Source organism: Carcharhinus amblyrhynchos, chromosome 2 (assembly GCF_965287045.1).
Source record: "Carcharhinus amblyrhynchos chromosome 2, sCarAmb.v2.hapA, whole genome shotgun sequence".
Lineage (NCBI taxonomy): Eukaryota > Metazoa > Chordata > Chondrichthyes > Carcharhiniformes > Carcharhinidae > Carcharhinus > Carcharhinus amblyrhynchos.
Window position 1 is genome coordinate 47,336,740 of NC_137325.1, and position 7,208 is coordinate 47,343,947.

A 7,208-nucleotide genomic window follows, 5' to 3' on the forward strand; every position below is an offset into this window, starting at 1 on the left:
TCCTCTCACAGTCTGAAAGACTGCTTGTTAGGTGCATTGGCTTGCTGAATTCTCCCTCAGTGTACCTGAACAGTCGCTGGAGTGTGGCGACGAGGGGATTTTCACAGTAACATCATTGTAGTGTTAATGTAAGCCTACTTGTGATAAATAAAACTTTAACTTTGTCTTAACTGCAGCTGAGCCATTTTTGCTTTCACTATCAGTTGGGTCAGCCTCCAACAAAGTATTGACTTGTTTCTATTCTGCAGTTATCTTGTTGTTCTTTATTTGGTCATTTATTGTTGCAGACCCTCTTCAGGACATTCCACAATCACCACACAAACAATTGATTATAACTTCATAGCAACCATTACTGAGACTAGCCCTTGATTTATTTCATTGACTTTAAATTTCACCAGCTATCATGGTGGGATTTGAACCCTTGGCTCCTGAGCATTAACTTGTGTCTTTAGGTTAATGGTTCAATGATATTACCACTTCACCACCATCTCCCCATAACTACACTTGGGGCATCATTTCAAAATAAGGGATGTCCCATTTAAGATGGAGACAAGGAAGGATTTGTTCTCTCGGAGAGTCATTAGAATTTGGGATTCTCTTCTCCAGCAAGTTTTGAAGGCTGTGCAATTCAATATATTCAAGACTGAATTGGACAGGTTTTTGATTGACATGCCAGCCAAGGGTTGTGGGGACAGGCAGGAAGGTGAAGTTGGCCATAATCAGATCAGCTGCAATCCCACTGAATGCCAGAACAGGCTCAATCAGCCAACTGGCCTACTCCTGACCCTATTGCTTACGTCTTAGGTTGGGGATATGTCCAGTGGCATTTTTGTGAAATCCAGCAGTTAATATTGCCAAAGGCTGCCTGTTGCTGTTGCCAGATGGGAAGTTAATCTGCAGTGTCAGTTTCCTTTTTAACTCTGCCCCAAGGTAAAATCCACCATATTCTTCCCACCCAAACGCTTTACAGCCTTGTAAAACATTCTAGCAATTATTCACATTTCATGAACTGATAGAGATATACTTGGATAGAAGATATATTACCAATAGCTTTACAATGTAATATGCATTGCTAGAAGTGAACAACTCATGACAACAAAATCTCATGAGTTATAGTCACCCAATTGAGGCATTCAAAACAAATTGATAGCCTTTTCAATTTTGAATTCTTGTAAAATGCACGTGCTATCACTTGTCCACTATAGTATGATGCCAATGGAGATCTGAAGCTTTCCATTGTTCCCTGGTATATGACCACATGCTGTAGACATCAGAGTGATATGATTAGTATGTATGAGTTTAATATTTAAAAGAGAAAAACACACCAATAGTCATTACCCAATTCTTTTAAACATTTATTTCCATGGGCTGGATTTTATGAAGTGGGACAGAGAAGCATACTGCCTGAATGGACCGACTTATAAAAAGCCTCAGGGTGGGGTTGGACTAAATAAACTCAGGGTCAAACACCCAACCCTCAGTGGACAGAAATTCCCCCTGTAGAGAGCTGCTGGCCAATTTATTTGCACGGCTGTTCCGGCATTCCCGTCAGTACTGGGCACTGCTGGGACTGCAAGCAGACGCAGGAAGAAAGGTAATGGTGACCAGAGTGAGTTCAATCTTGGGGTTTTAGAGTACAGAGGTAGTAGAGTGTAGGAAAGGGTTGGTCCGGTTTTGGAGGGCAGACAGTGAAGAATGAAGAGATGGTGATGCTTTGGGAGGGTGGTATACCCCAACACGCACAGGACACCCCCACGTTTAACGTTCTTTCCCATCTTTACAAACTGTTTCAAAAATGGCTTTACTCTCTGACCCGCTTCTCATTATCCAGCATGTTATGGCAGTGGGGGAAGCTTGAGGCCCTTAACCACCACATAATTGAGCTTCCTAAAGGAGTATGGCCTCGTGGGTGCCCCCCTACCCCCTTAATTATAAGGATTAGGTTGGGGGTGATTGGGCAGGAGATGAGCTGGGCATCTGGCATTTTACATAAAATTCAACCCATGTTGTCTGAGCTTCCAGGAGAGTTTTCACACACAAAAAAACTTGCAATCCAGGAAGGAAATTGAGGCAAAGTCCTCTTAATATAAAATTAATTTCCTCTTTGTACTTGAGACTTTTTTTTAAGAAACAATTTCCAATAAAGTAATGGATATTTTTATATTATTTATTATGAAATTTGAGAGTAAAATTACGAAGTGAGATGTCAAGGACACATTAAGATTGAAAATAGGAGGGAGTGAAAGGGATAAATCATAAAGTGGTGATTAAATGACACCAACCTTGTATTTAAAGGCTGCAGATTGTCGAGGGAATTAAGCACTCAAGAAGATTTTGAGAATGATTCTTAAGTACTGGAACCCAAATACTGAACAATCGGGTCTGACAGTTGCCATGAAAGCGGGATGTGATCTGCTTGACAGTGTGCATTTCAGTCATCTCGCAGCCCATTGAGTGTATCTTACTTACAGCACTACTACAAGTTTTTCTGATTGGTTAGGAATGCCACTTTAGTGTATGTGTTTGAAAATAAAGATATGAATGCCAGTCCTTGCATGTAAACTTCTAATCAATTTATAAACACAAAAAGAGTTCCACTAGTATCATCCAGTCTGGGAAAGCAGTTTAAAAATGCCATCTGCATGGATAGCTAGCCAATAAATCCCGAGACTGGATATGACTTTATGTTCATTTACAGAAACCAAAAATATTCAATTATAACAGAAATTTCTTGGTGTATCCCTTAAGAATGCAGGTAATTCCAAAGCCTGCTCATCTGTGGACACTACTTATTCTGCGCAAAGAAAGGTGATATAGAGCGGAGTGAACATAACCAATACATTAGAGCAATTGACAGTTTTCTACACATTAATGTGACAGGTCCATAATGGGTGTATCCTGCTTTGTCCAGGCATCCATCTTTAATTTCACTCTCTCTGATTTCTGTGATGAGATTTTGGATGGAAAAAAGAAGTGAAGGAGTGCAATTTAAGTAAAGTGAAAATGAACTTGATCCCAAGCTTTAAATACACAACTTAACTGACTGATATTGGTCCATTTTGAATGTGCTGGACTTTATGAATACTTTATGAAGTACAGTGTGAAAAGTACAGAGTTGAGCATCTGTTTTTTTTCCATAATGGAGAGTTAAATCTACTTAAATATAATTATTTTTAATGCATTGAATAATAAAAAACATTCTTTTCTTAGAGGTTCTAATTTTCCTACAATGTCCCAACATTATGTTCTTATGTTCTTACGTAACACATGCAAATGTTGTTCTGATGATGACAAATTAGGATTAAGACTGCCAAAAAGGTTTAGTATTTCAGAACAGAAAGTGCTTTTGAAACTTTTTATTGCTCATGGAGCTACGGTGAGACCTAAAGTAAAGTGCTGATTTTTGCATTGGGATCAAATGCAAAAATAAGGATTCCTTAAACAGGAAATCAGTTTGAGATAGATGTGACCTGAGGCGTCAATGGGAATAGTATCAGGTGGGACAGTTTGTGTTTCTCACTGTCACTTCCACATACAGTATATGTACTGCTATATGAGTGAGCCTATCATAACAAATACCATTGGTGTGTTTATGTAAACCATGCATCTCCTGTCATTTACTCAGCATCAGTATTTGGTGCGAAGGATACTTTCCCGATACCTACAATGATTAGACAGCTGCTGGTGGCTTTGTAAACATAAGGGTAGTACAATTAATTGCATTCAGTTGGGTGGAAAATCAGGCTGAACATGTGGAGAAGGGAGTTGCCAAAATGTTAAGTGGCATAGCAATTTCCTATCCTCCATGCCACACCCTGCTACAAATCTTTTCAATGGCCCTGATCCAGGGAAATATACCAGGGTAAGTGATATAGACATGGCACAGATATAAGTCCCATCTACTCAAATTTCTCCTGCTATTGAGACCAAAAGGAGAATAGTATCCATTCTATTTGCAATCTCATGAGTGTAAAGTTTGCCCAATTTGCAGGGGTCCCAGTTTTCTGCATGCTAACTCTAATGACTGGAGAATTTGGTGGCCAAGATTTGAGTGTGTAATCTTCATGTGCAGTGTCTAACTTGCCGTCTCTGCAAACCAAGCTCCACAATTGGAGAAATAACTCAAAATTAGTTAGTTGCAGCCTATAGTTTCACATCTTAGCCAATCTACTTCAAAGCTAGTTTTGGTTATCTGTAACCACTTTCTTTCCATTCCATTTTCAAAGGCTTCCACTGTACGTCTAAAACTTAAAGTCATTGCTTTCACCAATATTTGAGGATTCAAATTCTGCAATTTTATTCATTTAAAATCAAACATTCCGGTTTACTGAATAAGACAAATTCCAATTTGGCATCATGGGGCTATGGAAATTTGATTTTAGGAATTTTATTGCATAATTCCATCCATTTTTCTTTGGAAACTGTAAGTCAGGAGCTTTGGTTATCAGTAGATACAAAGCCAATGTTCTGTTAGCACTGCATTAATCAAACAATTTCTCTAATGTATAGAATATCTTTTCTCTTTGTCATTCTGTTTTGAGTTTTGGAGTAACACATGAATGCAATAAATCAGAATTATTTGACTGTGCAAAGTGTTCACATTATATTACAGTGCGATATATTTAACTGAGGATTTTCAAATACTGACAACTTACGAAATTGTGTTTTGTCTGCAGTTAGATGGAATAGAAGAAACATTGGTGACATCTAGAACTATAGTATGGTGTTGCTGCTCCTCCTACAGTTTCATTGCAGAAAGGCATGCTGCTCGAATTGAGATCACCCCAACTGAGCATTTTGTCAGTACTATACCGCTAAGTAGTTATGATCCATTTTCTTCCAGATATTGGAATTTGCCCATTTGAAGAAACACAGCAGTCAATCAATGCCACTAAAATAGCCTTTTCCATTAGCACACTGAAACCAGAGATATGCCCTTGTGCAGGGACTCGAAACATGGCTCCAGTCTGGACTCTTCTTCAGGACTGGATGTCTTCTGCAGCACAGAATAAATAGATAGTTTTACAGGGTGTTGTATCCAGACATTATTGTCCTTCATAATTCAGAAAAATGTTAACTGTGTTGTCCCTCAATTTTTTTCTCACACCGAATCTATTTGCAATGGGAAAAAGGGAATATTGCACTTTTATTCTGAATTGTGGATTATTGAATTTTAAAGATAAAAGAAAGAGGTTTCAATTCACTAAAAGCAATCAATATACTGAATACTGTTTACCCTGCTTTCCAGAGATTTTAAAAAAATGCACTTAAGAAATCTTTGACAATTAACAACAGGTTGTTCAAATTTTGATTTTTATGTTAAATGCTTCCAGGTAAAGTAAATGTTACTTTCGTGAATATTCAATTCCTATGTATTTCAACAATTTGCAATTCTAAATGAAACAAAAATACAATATTTTGGTTTTTTTTGCATTATGACCTGATATATCAACATGCTTATATTTATATAATAGTAATATTATATATATGTATTCGTTTCAATTTCTCCTTTCTGAATACATATATAAAAAGTTTAGATTACATCAATATATGATAATAAATAGCATGATATAAGTTAATAGGCAATATTTTGGTTCACCTGTTCCAGTGATAATATAACCCTGAACTGTTAAACACAATTAGTTCATTAACTTATTAATATTGGCAGAATGAGTTAATTATTAGGTCCAAATCACTGTCAAAACTAGATATTTGCTCTATTTGTTTTTTATTTTAATTAATTTACTTTGCTTAAGGTAAAAAAATTGGGTGAAAGACCCATATACTACCTATACTTAGGCAGCCAATCAGAAATTCTGGAGTATAAAAATATCCAACTGCAGGTTAGATGTACACTGAAATAAAATCAAGCTTAATAAAGAGTAACGATTTGAAAACCAACATCTTCCTTTCTCTGGGATCCTGATGGTTTAAGAATGTCAAGAGATCCAAAAACATTTTATATTGAGCAATGAATGAACAAAGGCATTGATACTTGGACAATGAAGAATTGGTGATGGAAGTAAATTGTTCAACTAGTGAAAAAAGTAGAAGCAAAAGGAGAGGGCTGGGTGAGGGGGAGGAAGCTTTCATTAACCAGTTAAGGACCATTACAGATTTTTATTAAATACATCAGAGATACATTTGTTTTTATAAAACTATTTCACTCCCTTTAAATTCTCAGGTAAGAATACTTAAGTAACTGATAATTATCGAACTATAGAGTTATACAGCGGCACGGTGGCACAATGGTTAGAACTGCTGCCTCACAGTGCCAGGGCACTGGGTTCAATTCTTAGCTTGGGTCACTGGCTGTGTGGAGTCTGCAAATTTCCCCTGTGTCTGCATAGGTTTCCTCTTTTCTCCAGTTTCCCCCCGCAGTCTGAAAGACATACTGATTAGGTGCATTGATCATGCTAATTTCTCAGTGTACCTGAACAGTCACTGGAGTGTGATGACTAGGGGATCTTCACATTAACTTCATTGCAATGTTAATGTAAACCTACTTGTGATACTAATAAATACAGCACAGAAGGAGACCACTTGGTCCTCATTCTTCTGCTTTCTCTTTGAAATGCTATCCAATTTGCCTCACTCCCTCACTTTAGCTCCATTACTCTAATTTTTTTACATTGCCAATCTATATCCAATTCCATTTTGGAAGTTATCCATTTTGCTTCCACCACAATTATACACATTGCTTTCCAGATCATAGCAATGCAGTGCATAAAATATCCTTTTCTTAATCTCCTGTCTGGTATTTGGTCCAGCAAATCTCTTTTGGGTAATATTTTCACTTTTTATAATGATGGCTTAATCGCTTGAATTTTGTGAAATTTTGTGTACTTTTGCTATGATTTCATGTGATACTATTTCAGTGATAGAACCGTCTATAATAATGGTACTTCTGCTACTGAAATTATAAATATTTTGTTCCATGGATTGTGAATAATGTAAGTAAAGTTGCCATAGTCCCAGATGACCATCTCAGATAACTACAACTCAGGCGAGGGGCGAGTTTTAGAAGGTGTGCCCGCTTAAATAACCTCAGCCGTACGGGAATTGAACCTGTGCTGTTTACATCAGTCTGCATTAATAACCAACTGTCCAGCCAAATGAGCTATGATGGTTAGAATTGAAATACAGATTGGAACATTCACCAAGCTCTTGGATGTTGCTTCGAGAGTTGCCTAGCGCTTCACGTCATT